This window comes from Perna viridis, chromosome 4 (genome assembly GCF_037379345.1).
Source record: "Perna viridis isolate PV_CMFRI_1.1 ecotype Kerala chromosome 4, ASM3737934v1, whole genome shotgun sequence".
Lineage (NCBI taxonomy): Eukaryota > Metazoa > Mollusca > Bivalvia > Mytilida > Mytilidae > Perna > Perna viridis.
Window position 1 is genome coordinate 46239680 of NC_142448.1, and position 13769 is coordinate 46253448.

Sequence of the window (13769 nt, forward strand, 5' to 3'; positions counted from 1 at the left end):
TACCACGACAATAGTTACTCCCGTGGTGGTATTAATTCAATGTGGATCCTGAAAATTTCGAAAGATCTTTTGGAGACAATCAGTTCAAGACTATTATCAGAATATAATAGCATTAAAACCTATAATTTTTCAACACTGTATACTTCTATTCCACATACTCAGTTAAAGCCCGACTTAAAAACATTATACATCGTTGTTTTTCCCAAAAAAGATGGTACACCTAAATACAAATATATAGTTCTTGGTAGAGATTCCTCATATTTGTAAGAAATAATTCCAAATCATCTTCCAAATATACAGAAGAAAATCTTTACAAAATGCTGAAATTTTTAATCGACAACATATTTGTCCAGTGTGCTGTACGTGTTTTTCAACAAACGATCCGCATTCCAATGGGAATAAATTGTGCTCCTCTACTGGCTGACCTATCCCTTCACTCTTATGAGGCTGACTTTATAGCTAATCTGATCCGAAAGAAAGAATATCGTTTAGCTAGATCCTTTAATCTCAGTTTCCGCTATATAGATGACGTATTATCTTTAACCAATCCTCATTTTGGGGATATGATACATCGCATCTACCTCAAAGAACTTGAGATAAAGGATACTACAGACATTGTAAAGTCAGCCTCATGTCTTGACCTACACTTAGAAATCGATGGTAAAGGAAAACTGTTGACCAAACTTTACGACATACGTGATGACTTTCCTTTCATCTGTGGCAACATCCTTTCAGCACCTGGGTATGGAGTGTTCATATCACAGCTCATACGTTATGCCAGAGCTTGCCGAGACTACGCAGGCATTTTGTATCGCGCTAGAATTCTAACAAATAGGCTTCTAGAGCAGGGTTATGTTGCTACAAGATTTAAGTCATCACTACAAACGTTTTATGGCCGTCATCATGAACTCGTGAATCGTTACGGTGTATCCATCTGCGCCATGAAAACTGATTTGTTAGGCGTGTCGTGGTTTTCCTTTCCTTTCTTCTGCCCCGGACTTGACTTTTTATGAGCAACTCGGCGGTTGTATCTGGAAAAGCAGAGAACGCTTACCCTACCGGTTCACCTGGTCCATGCTCCCAGTTTTTAGCGGAGTCCGAGTTGCTTTTGTTACTTCGTATATCTGATTTTAGTTACTCTATGGTCTTTGTTGTGTATGTCTTTTTTCCATGTCTAGTCTTAGTCCCTGGATTACATTCTTTTGATTACCGCTATAACCTTGGTTCCCTTGATTACTCTTACACCAACTGTGTACAATAGTAATAAATGATATACACTCCTTGAGACGTTTAGGTTTCCCGCACGCACGCTAAACTCTCATCAAACGCACGATAAACGAACGCTTATATCGTGCGTTTAAACGAACGCTCCTAGCGTTTAAATGCACCATAGACGCTCGACGAAAAATAATAATATTGACATATAATGAAGACAGAAAAAATAGAAAATAAAATTAATGAAATTATATAAATCAATACTAGCAAAATATATGAAAATAACAGTTAAATCAAGGAAATAACCTAAGTGTAAAAAGAAACAAACGCTTCTATCGTGCTTTTAATTTAACACTCGTATCGTGCGTTTAAACAAACGCTTCTATCGTGCTTTTAATTTAACACTCGTATCGTGCGTTTAAACAAACGCTTCTATCGTGCTTTTAATTTAACACTCGTATCGTGCGTTTAAACGAACGCTTTTATCGTGCATTTATCGTTCGTTTAAACGAACGCAAAACGATGTGTAAACGCATGATAAACGATGCACGAACGCTAAAATGGGAAACGTGAACGTCTCAAGGAGTGTACCAACTGTGTGCAATAGTAATATGTTATACCAACTGTGTACAATAGTAATAAGCTATACAAACTGTATGCAATAGTAATAAGTGATACCAACTTTGTACAATAATAATAAGTTATATCAACTGTTTACAGTAGTAATAAATTAGACCAAATGTATGCAATAGTTATAAGTTACATCAACTATGTACAATATTTTTCAAATGTTTCTATTGGATCTGATATATATGTTGCATGTTATGTTTGCTGCTTCGTGTAGTTATTACCGAGCTTGTTAGCAATTTCAGGGGATTGTTGTAAATTTGAAATATATCTTACTAGTACCGCCTAATTTGTTTATAATCTATATAACAAACTTTTCAAATCATCCAGAAACCCACTGCATCACAAACATGATTGAACATTGGATATAGATACCAAGATCTCGATATCTGGAGAGTCGTCGGTAAATTGCTCACATGCTATCACAAAGATCGATCTGCTACCAATTTGAAGTATATGTAGACGAAATATTATTTGGGTATATACCTTTTTATTTTCATGGACACTGTTTTATCGTATGATAAGTAGGCCCTTCTGGATTTGCGATAGGTTTTTGTGTAAGTTAGGAGACAGTCAAAGAAAAATGTACATGTCATCGATTACAATATAGCGTATTAGCTTACTATTAAGAGACTGTTCAAGTAACCAGAGAGTTCCTATGATATGGATAGTACATGAAAAATTTTATCCCACAGATTTTTTTTGTTCAAATGTAATGTGTATATCATATGTAGGTCATAAAGTACACATTTATTTAATCGACAATGGATGGCTCTGCAAATGATTCTAAAAGTCCCTAAGAAAGCAACTAAATTTTGCACAAAATGAAAGAATTAACTCCCTTTTTTCAATAAATTTCAATACTTTCTATGTAATTTAATTCTTTTTAACCGTTGCAGTTAATCAAAAATCAACATTTAACTTTGAGAAATTTTGCATTTGCGATAAGAAATGGATATATGTATTTTATTTTGACATGTCCCACCCACTGCCTGGTTTTTGCGTGGACGCCTTCTTAAATACATTGCTTAGAATTATTATTGTTTTGGGGGCATTGAGAATTAAAGACATAATAAGTGGTGAAGAATATTAAAGCTAATGGAACTTTAATTCGGTTTAATCTTATGATGAACAACAGCGGTGAAATAATATTATCCCCAAAGAGAGAGGGTCTCTGTAATTTTAGACATAAATTAGGCTGTTTATTAATCATTAACAGGGGCGGATCCAGGATTTTAGATTGGGGAGGCGCACAGATAAATTTTCGAAAATTTTTTTTAGGTACAAATTTTGAAATATTTTTCTAGAGTGGTTGCAAAGTAGATCTCTTTTGTAGTAAAATTAGCGAGAAATTACGCCTAAATCTACGCCTGACAACCAATGCTTTGCAAATTTTAGGGGGGGGGGCACGCCAACCACGCCCCCGTCTGAATCCGCCCCTGATTGCATCTTTTCTTTTCACTTTCTTCAGCTATTATTCGAAAATTATGAAGGTTGTTCCAGAATACAATTAAGTAACATCTAGATACGGTTCCCTTTTTCGCCACAACCCTCCATCGTCGACCTGTGCCTGATCATGGCTGATGGAGATATTTATGAATCAAAGACTGAAGTTTTCAAAGCCGCTAATCGTCAAAAATTCACTGTCACTGATTTTGGTATACTTTAAACACCCGAAATGATACAAATGCGATATGTTCTAAAATCGGGGGACTTATGCAAAAATCTTGGTTCCCTTGAGATTTTTGCGTACTCTTTCGTAACTGTTATGACCCGAATGGCTATATATAGATATCGGTGTACCGATAATACTGTTCAAGTAACCAGAGAGTTCCTATGATATGGATAGTACATGGAAAATTTTATCCCACGGATGTTTTTTTGTTCAAATATAATGTGTATATCACATGTATGTCATAAAGTACACATTTTTTAAACCGACAATGGATGGCTCAACTAATGATTCTAAAGTCCCTGAGAAAGCAATCAGGGGCGGACCTTTATTATATATAACCTCAATTGTGACGAACGCCAGTGTTTGAATCGGAAACTGGGTAATATTACATAAATTCAATGCTAACCGATCATTTTATCTTTTAATGTAAACTTCCCGTTCTAATACAAAAACAAAAAAAACAAAAAACAAAAAGCAAAAAAAAAAACCAAAAAAAAAAACATCCACGCATAATAGACATGTGTATGATGTTTTTAAAAAGGTACGTTGTAGCGATCTTTGGGTCGCTTATGATATTGACAGGGAACCAGTTTATGAACCAGATTAAGCTACTAGCAATGAATATTCATAAATATTGGGGCGTGCTAATGCATATGACATATAAAGTCTTGTGGCTAGCCTCAGTGCCTGAATCGGAAACTGGGTAATGTTCAAAGCTAACAGATCATTTCATGTAAACTTCCCGTTCTCATTCAAGCAGGAAACACATGCAGAACACGTTTAAGAGGTACATTTTATCTCGTATGAATCTAGAACTATAACGCTGTGGCGGTGAACACGGCGAAGATCTGCAGGATTAAATGGCGTATAACTACACATTAATGCAAATCATATGCGAATATTAAATACAGAAATTACGAGTGCAAGAAGTCGCTTGCACTATTAGCGACTTAAAAAAAGTTCAATTTGCCAAAATGAGCAAACCATAGGCTGAACCCCTCGTTTCAAAATTTCTGGATCCGCGCTTACAATATGCAATTAGACATATGATCTTTATAAGATGCTTTCGAAATCTGAACCTTGACACAAGATTTTTTGGATGTTGTTTATTTACAGTTATATGGCTTAATTGACGGTGTTTTCGTATGTCAATCATAATCGGAATCAGTTAAAATTTTATTTAAATGAACAGGTCACGAAACCACATATTTGACCAACAAAAAAAAAAAAAAACATAGGAGATAAGATCGCCGGTCCCCTTTAAAAAATCAAAACTAATTATACAAGGAAAATTAACTCTAGTTGATTGTTTCTTAATATTCAAAATATATAGAGTTATCTCTCTTTACATGGTGGACTTTATTACATGTACATGCACGTATCTTGATATCATTATTTACTTAGATGTTTATTATGCTTGTAATGAGGAATGTTCGTTTTTGTGTAATCAATAAATAAACTATTTTAGAAATGGCGTATTGATGTAGTCATGACAAAGGCGTTATAAAAACCCAAAATCAGCTGATGATGATTGAGGGATTTTAACGACTTTGAATACCAATACAGGCTAGAAACCACTTCACATTGGCTTCTATGCTAATTTCACAATATTCAATGGCTTCTCTGGACTTTACCTTAACTTTAACCTGCAGAGGACTATATATCAGCACGATTCTACATATGTCAGCTCACAATCCTCAGAATGGCATGTGGGGTTAGCAGACTTGCAGTGCAGTACTGGTCACCGGAAGTGAAGGGTCTATAAAGGTTACAGACCACCAATTCAACCAATGAGCATTTGGAACGTACATAGTCCTACGCAGAAATTACCCCTGTTCCTCATAGTGCTGTGAAAAAAGTTCTCATCTTATTTTAAAAATTTAAACAGTTTCTGAAAGGAAAAACATTTCTGTACATTTTATAGGTGCATTTTGCTTCTTGTGATGTGAAGCCTAATCTCCATAATGATTTTTAAATATACCCCTATCTTGTGAAAACACTGGGATTTCCCATGCTATTTATAGACCCTTCACTTCCGGTGACCAGTACTGCACTGCAAGTCTGCTAACCCCACATGCCATTCTGAGGATTGTGAGCTGACATATGTAGAATCATGCTGATATATAGTCCTCTGCAGGTTAAAGTTAAGGTAAAGTCCAGAGAAGCCATTGAATATTGTGAAATTAGCATAGAAGCCTATGGAAAGTGGAATTAGTGGTTTTTAGCCTCAAGTTCAAGCCATGGCAAAATGAAAAGTTTCTTGAAATAGCTTTAAACTACTTGAAGATCTTGTTAACTTTGCCATGAGAGGAATACATTACAAAAATCCTTCAAAATATGCATTTTTTTAAGTTATAGGTCCAAATTATGGAAAATTGGTCTTTTTGGCTGATTTTTATGTCCTATCTTGTAAAAAGTGTAGAAAATTTAGTAAAAATATCAAATATTAAACTTTGAGGGCTATATTTACCTAAATATGGTGGTAATAAGCACTTGAAATCAAGTTTTGTGTAGATTTGAGCAAAAATTAGGTTAGAAATGAGGAAAAACTCACTTTCATTACTGCGGTTAAGGCCATATAAGCATTCCCCTATGGCAACATGGAAAATCCATTATTGAGTACTTTTTTTGCTTTAGGTACCCTTTACTGGTCATGTTTTAATGTGAAAACACTGTATTTACAAATTTAAAGCCAAATATATCACCTTTTGTGAAAATTTAAAGATTTAGGATTTTTGACATGTGATCAAGAAAAAGGGGGAGGCATGTCAGAAATAATTTTTAAAAATAGACCAATTTCTCAGAAAATGATTACTTTTAAAACTATTTCTTCATTGATATTGTTAAAAAACAAATTGTGATTGATATTTTTTATTTGAAAAGTCAGAAAAAGTTCTTTGCAAATATTTAATGCATTTAAGTATGGTAGGATATTGTCACTTTTTTGCTCGCACAACTTGGTTACCCTATATTTAAAAATCAAATATTTAAAAAAGTGCTTGTCACATTTCACTGAAACTTTGCAAATGCATTCAGTATGTGTGTAGGAAGATACCTGTATAGTTATTTATTTTTTCTAAGACAAAAAGTGACTCTTTAGGTTACAGACCACCAATTCAACCAATGAGCATTTGGAACATACGCAAAAATAGTCCTACGCAGAAATTACCCCTGTTCCTCATAGTGCTGTGAAACCAGAGGCTCACGTGAGCCTGTATCGCTCACCTGGTTTAATTACTTGCTAAATATTTCATATAATTTTGCGTAAATTTACAAGGAATTTTCCTTAGATGAAGATTTTCTTGCAATTTAAAGCATTGGTAAACAGGAATTATTGCATGGGACAGGTTGGAAAGGGGACATAATGCATAGTTTGCAACCCCAACATACTAAAATCCGGAACCAGGCCTTTAAAAATGCAGAAATTGCCATTGTTTTGCGGAATCCATGAAATTTCTGCAAAACACAGCGTTTCTTAGCCTCCAACATGATTACTTTGCTAAAAAACTAATCTTATTAAACTAGGCATTTCACATCCAGTTTTGTATGGAAATATAGTTTACAAGGCACATAAATGCAAACAATGTCCATCAAATCTTAAGAATTATTTAAATAGACTGATTCATAAAGGATATAAATTCGACATTGTTGTCAGATCATTAAATCTTGTCTTTGTAGGAAAAAATATTGATACTCTTATTAGATCATTACATTATAACTTAATCATTCATATTTTAGCATTTTAGTCATTGCACAACTTCTTGCTAGACCAACATAGTCTATGATGTTGCAGTTCTAAATCCTTTGGAAGTTTTGTAACTGATATTTTTTGTGTTGGGAGGCTTGAAGATTTGTCATCCTTATTTGTGTCCTGAGCTTGCTTTCAGTAACTGCGAGCATTCATTGTTTTTACCTCATTTGTTTGTCTTCTATGTTATTGTTAATAATTGTTGAGGTACTTTTCTAATGAATTGGATGTATTTCAGGTTGATTTTTACTGTGTGTCTAACTTTGTATTTATTTTAGCCTTTGACCGTATAGAGGGGAAGGGTTTGGATCCAACAAAACTAGTTTAACCCCGCTGCATATTGTTTGCGCCTGTCCCAAGGCAGGAAATATAGTCACTGGCATGTAGTTGTCTTTTTTTAAAACATTTTAGTTTCTTACCATAAATGATAAACTGATATAGTATTGAGGAAGGGCCGGACCTTTTTCGGGATGCTGGGATCAGAGGTTTTTAAGCTCAGGATTTCGGGATTTCTGAGAATTAAGCCCGGGATTTCGGGAAATAAATCCACCGGAAATCGGGATTTTAGCAGTTTTTAAGTTCCTTTGTTGTTCGGGATTTCGGGATTTAGTAAAAATAAAGTCGGGATTCCGGGATCAGACCCCCTCCAGCCCCCCCTCAGTATTGTGTTCACTGATTTATCCACTTTGTTTTTATTGGGGCAATTTAGAGCTTGCTACATGGAGGAAATTTCCCACTTGTTGAAGATCATGTGGCGACCTCTAGATGTATATTTTCTCGAGCGGAAACTTTGGTTAAGTTAAGATCCACAGTGGCAGCCATTTTGAAATGGCAAAAGAATCACAAGCTTTCATCTCCTCATGCCAACGATCATTTGTTTCCAGTTTTGTTTCATTTGGTCAAGCGGTTTCCGAGAAAAAGATTTTTACATGTTTTTCTCATAGGGTCCAATGTTAAAGTAAGATCCTCGGTGGCGGCCATTTTGAATTTCCGATTGGCACCAAAATCACAAACTTACATCCCTTCATAAAAGTGAACATTTGTGTCAAGTTTTGTTTAATTTGGTCAAGCGGTTTCCGAGAAGAAGATTTTTACATGTTTTTCCCATAGGGTCCAATGTTAAACTAAGATCCTCGGTGGCGGCCATCTTGAATTTCTGATCGCCACCAAAATCACAAACTTTCATCCCCTCATATCAGTGAACATTTAATAGTGTCAAGTTTTGTTTAATTTGGTCAAGTGGTTTCCGAGAAGAAGATGTTTACATGTTTTTCCCATAGGGTCCAATGTTAAACTAAGATCCTCGGTGGCGGCCATTTTGAATTTCCGATTGGCACCAAAATCACAAACTTTCATTCGCTCATATCAGTGAACATTTGTGTCAAGTTTTGTTTAATTTGGTCAAGTGGTTTCCGAGAAGAAGATTTTTACATGTTTCTCCCATAGGGTCCAATGTTAAACTAAGATCCTCGGTGGCGGCCATCTTGAATTTCCGATCGGCACCAAAATCACAAACTTTCATCCCCTCATACCAGTGAACATTTGTGTCAAGTTTGGTTTTATTTGGCCCTGTGGTTTCAGAGAAGAAGATTGAAATGTAAAAGTTTACGGACGGACGACGGACGGACGACGGACGCCAAGTGATGGCAAAAGCTTTGGCCAAGTGAGCTAAAAAGTTCTCATCTTATTTTAAAAATTTAAACAGTTTCTGAAAGGAAAAACATTTCTGTACATTTTATAGGTGCATTTTGCTTCTTGTGATGTGAAGCCTAATCTCCATAATGATTTTTAAATATACCCCTATCTTGTGAAAACACTGGGATTTCCCATGCTATTTATAGACCCTTCATTTCCGGTGACCAGTACTGCACTGCAAGTCTGCTAACTCCACATGCCATTCTGAGGATTGTGAGCTGACATATGTAGAATCATGCTGATATATAGTCCTCTGCAGGTTAAAGTTAAGGTAAAGTCCAGAGAAGCCATTGAATATTGTGAAATTAGCATAGAAGCCTATGGAAAGTGGAATTAGTGGTTTTTAGCCTCAATAGCATGGGAAATCCCAGTGTTTTCACAAGATAGGGGTATATTTAGAAACCATTATGGAGATTATGCCTCACATCACAAGAAGCAAAATGCACCTATAAAATGTACAGAAATATTTTTCCTTTCAGAAACTGTTTAAATTTTTTAAACAAGATGGGAACTTTTTTCACAGCACTATGAAGAACAGGGGTAATTTCTGCGTAGGACAATTTTTGCGTACCTTCCAAATGTTCATTGGTTGAATTGGTGGTCTGTTACTTAAAGAGTCAGTTTCTGTCTTAGAAAAAATAAATAACTATAGAAGTATCTTCCTATACACATACTGAATGCATTTGCAAAGTTTCAGTGAAATGTGACAAGCACTTTTTTAAATATTTGATTTTTAAATATAGGGTAACCAAGTTGTGCAAGCAAAAAAGTGACAATATTCTACCATACTTAAATGCATTAAATATTTGCTAAGAACTTTTTCTGACTTTTCAAATAAAAAAAATCAATCATGACTTGTTTTGTAACAATATTAATAAAGAGATAGCCTTTAAAAGTAATAATTTTCTGAAAAATTGGTCTATTTTTAAACATTTTTGTCTGACATGCCTCCCCCTTTTATCTTGATCACATGTCAAAAACCCTAAATCTTTAAATTATCACAAAAGGTGATATCTTTGGCTTAAAATTTGTAAATACAGTGTTGTCATATTAAGACATGACCAGTAAAGGGCACCTAAAGCAAAAAAAGTACTCAAAAATGGATTTTCCATGTTGCCATAAGGAAATGTTTATATGTCCTTAACCGCAGCTATGAAAGTGAGTTTTTCCTCATTTCTAACCAAATGTTTGCTCAAATCTACACAAAACTTGATTTCAAGTGCTGATTACCACCATATTTAGGTAAATATAGCCCTCAAAGTTTAATATTTGATATTTGTACGAAATTTTCTACACTTTTTACAAGATAGGACATAAAAATCAGCCAAAAAGACCAACTTTCCATAATTTGGAACTATAACTTAAAAAAAATGCAAATCTTGAAGGACTTTTGTAGTGTATTCCTCTCATGGCAAAGTTTACAAGATCTTCAAGTAGTTTAAAGCTATTCCAAGAAACTTTTCATTTTGCCATGGCTTCAGCTTTAAACAGTCACTATCTGTCTTAGAAAAAATAAATAACTATACAAGTATCTTCCTATACACATACTGAATGCATTTGCAAAGTTTCAGTGAAATGTGACAAGCACTTTTTTAAATATTTGATTTTTAAATATAGGGTAACCAAGTTGTGCAAGCAAAAAAGTGACAATATTCTACCATACTTAAATGCATTAAATATTTGCTGAGAACTTTTTCTGACTTTTCAAATAAAAAAATAAAATCAATCATGACTTGTTTTGTAACAATATTAATAAAGAGATAGCCTTTAAAAGTAATAATTTTCTGAAAAATTGGTCTATTTTTAAAAATTTTTGTCTGGCATGCCTCCCCCTTTTATCTTGATCACATGTCAAAAACCCTAAATCTTTAAATTATCACAAAAGGTGATATCTTTGGCTTAAAATTTGTAAATACAGTGTTGTCATATTAAGACATGACCAGTAAAGGGCACCTAAAGCAAAAAAAGTACTCAAAAATGGATTTTCCATGTTGCCATAAGGAAATGTTTATATGTCCTTAACCGCAGCTATGAAAGTGAGTTTTTCCTCATTTCTAACCAAATGTTTGCTCAAATCTACACAAAACTTGATTTCAAGTGCTGATTACCACCATATTTAGGTAAATATAGCCCTCAAAGTTTAATATTTGATATTTTTACTAAATTTTCTACACTTTTTACAAGATAGGACATAAAAATCAGCCAAAAAGACCAACTTTCCATAATTTGGACCTACAACTTAAAAAAATGCAAATCTTGAAGGACTTTTGTAGTGTATTCCTCTCATGGCAAAGTTTACAAGATCTTCAAGTAGTTTAAAGCTATTCCAAGAAACTTTTCATTTTGCCATGGCTTCAGCTAAAGAGTCACTTTCTGTCTTAGAAAAAATAAATAACTATAGAAGTATCTTCCTATACACATACTGAATGCATTTGCAAAGTTTCAGTGAAATGTGACAAGCACTTTTTTAAATATTTGATTTTTAAATATAGGGTAACCAAGTTGTGCAAGCAAAAAAGTGACAATATTCTACCATACTTAAATGCATTAAATATTTGCTAAGAACTTTTTCTGACTTTTCAAATAAAAAAAATTATCATGACTTGTTTTGTAACAATATTAATAAAGAGATAGCCTTTAAAAGTAATAATTTTCTGAAAAATTGGTCTATTTTTAAAAATTTTTGTCTGGCATGCCTCCCCCTTTTATCTTGATCACATGTCAAAAACCCTAAATCTTTAAATTACCACAAAAGGTGATATCTTTGGCTTAAAATTTGTAAATACAGTGTTTTCACATTAAAACATGACCAGTAAAGGGCACCTAAAGCAAAAAAAGTACTCAAAAATGGATTTTCCATGTTGCCATAAGGAAATGTTTATATGTCCTTAACTGCAGCGATGAAAGTGAGTTTTTCCTCATTTCTAACCAAATGTTTGCTCAAATCTACACAAGACTTGATTTCAAGTGCTGATTACCACCATATTGAGGTAAATATAGCCCTCAAAGTTTAATATTTGATATTTTTACTAAATTTTCTACACTTTTTACAAATCAGCCAAAAGACCAATTTTCCATAATTTGGACCTATAACTTAAAAAAATGCATATCTTGAAGGATTTTGTAGTGTATTCCTCTCATGGCAAAGTTTACAAGATCTTCAAGTAGTTTAAAACTATTCCAATAAACTTTTCATTTTGCCATGGCTTCAGCTTAAGGCTAGAAAACCACTAATTCCACTTCCCATACGCTTCTATGCTAATTTCACAATATTCAATGGCTTCTCTGGACTTTACCTTAACTTTAACCTGCAGAGTACTATATATCAGCACGATTCTACATATGTCAGCTCACAATCGTCAGAATGGCATGTGGGGTTAGCAGACTTGCAGTACAGTACTGGTCACCGGAAGTGAAGGGTCTATAAATAGCATGGGAAATCCCAGTGTTTTCACAAGATAGGGGTATATTTAGAAACCATTATGGAGATTAGGCTTCACATCACAAGAAGCAAAATGCACCTATAAAATGTACAGAAATGTTTTTCCTTTCAGAAACTGTTTAAATTTTTTAAACAAGATGAGAACTTTTTTCACAGCACTATGAAGAACAGGGGTAATTTCTGCGTAGGACTATTTTTGCGTACCTTCCAAATGTTCATTGGTTGAATTGGTGGTCTGTAACCTACTGGCCTCTCACGGTCGATGTTAATGGGTTTAGTAGAACCAATTGGTGTTGGTGGCGGAGCCCAGCCTTCGGGACACTTGACCGAAGAATTTGGAATCCGAGTATGTCCTACTAGTGGCTGGGCTGCTGTGTTGACGTTCTGGCCTACACCTATACCCCACGTAGGTCCGAGAGCGTTTCCCCACTCGAACTGTTTGGAGTACGTCATCATGTAGAGTGTTAAAAAAATTGAGACTTTATTACTGATATTTTATCATGTTAATTTCGATTGAATTAATATGTGTAAGGGGTAAAAACTACAAAGAACACGAGAACAGGAATAAAATAACTACCAATACAATGTCATAATAAAATTCCAATGGGGACAACAGATAATAAAACATAGTTTTTTTTTAATCAGATACAAAATCAAGAAGGTGTTACATGTACATATGAGATACCTGCATACATAAACAAGAATACAACCATTAAGATGACAAGAGCACGTGAAAATGGTAGTGGTACAGGTTCATATACAATTAAGAGGGTACTATCAATAAGTAAATGACAAACTAAAAGTGCGAAATAAACATAATAAGTCAATCATAAAATAGAAATGAACAGGGAGTTTGACCAATACATAGTTGTTTTACATAATTGTTAGTATACATTTATATAGGGAGACGGGACATTGTTTAAACACTCTACAGGTTGACCTACTGGTAGCCCGAATAGTTTGTGGGGAAACGCCCTCGGACCCACGTGGGGTCTGGAGTAGACCAGGGCGTCAACGCAGCAGCCCAGCCGCTAGTAGGACATACTCTGACTGAGTTCTTCGGTCAGGTATCCCGAAGGCTGGGCTCTGCTATTGTGATAGGACAGTGGTTAGACATTATTGATTAAATTGTTATTTTTGAGAAAGGGAGGAATGTGTTAATGACTTTAAGAATTAGTATTGCTCATGTTAATTATAAATTTAATTGTATGTACTTACGGGTATAAAACAACCTAAAAGGGGAATTAAAAGAACATATTATAAAAAAAAACAAGTAACTATACAATAGCAAAAATACCTAAGGCTAAACAATGAAAGTGTCAGTTAGATTTTGTTTTCTGTTCAAATGACTGACCAAAATCAATTTG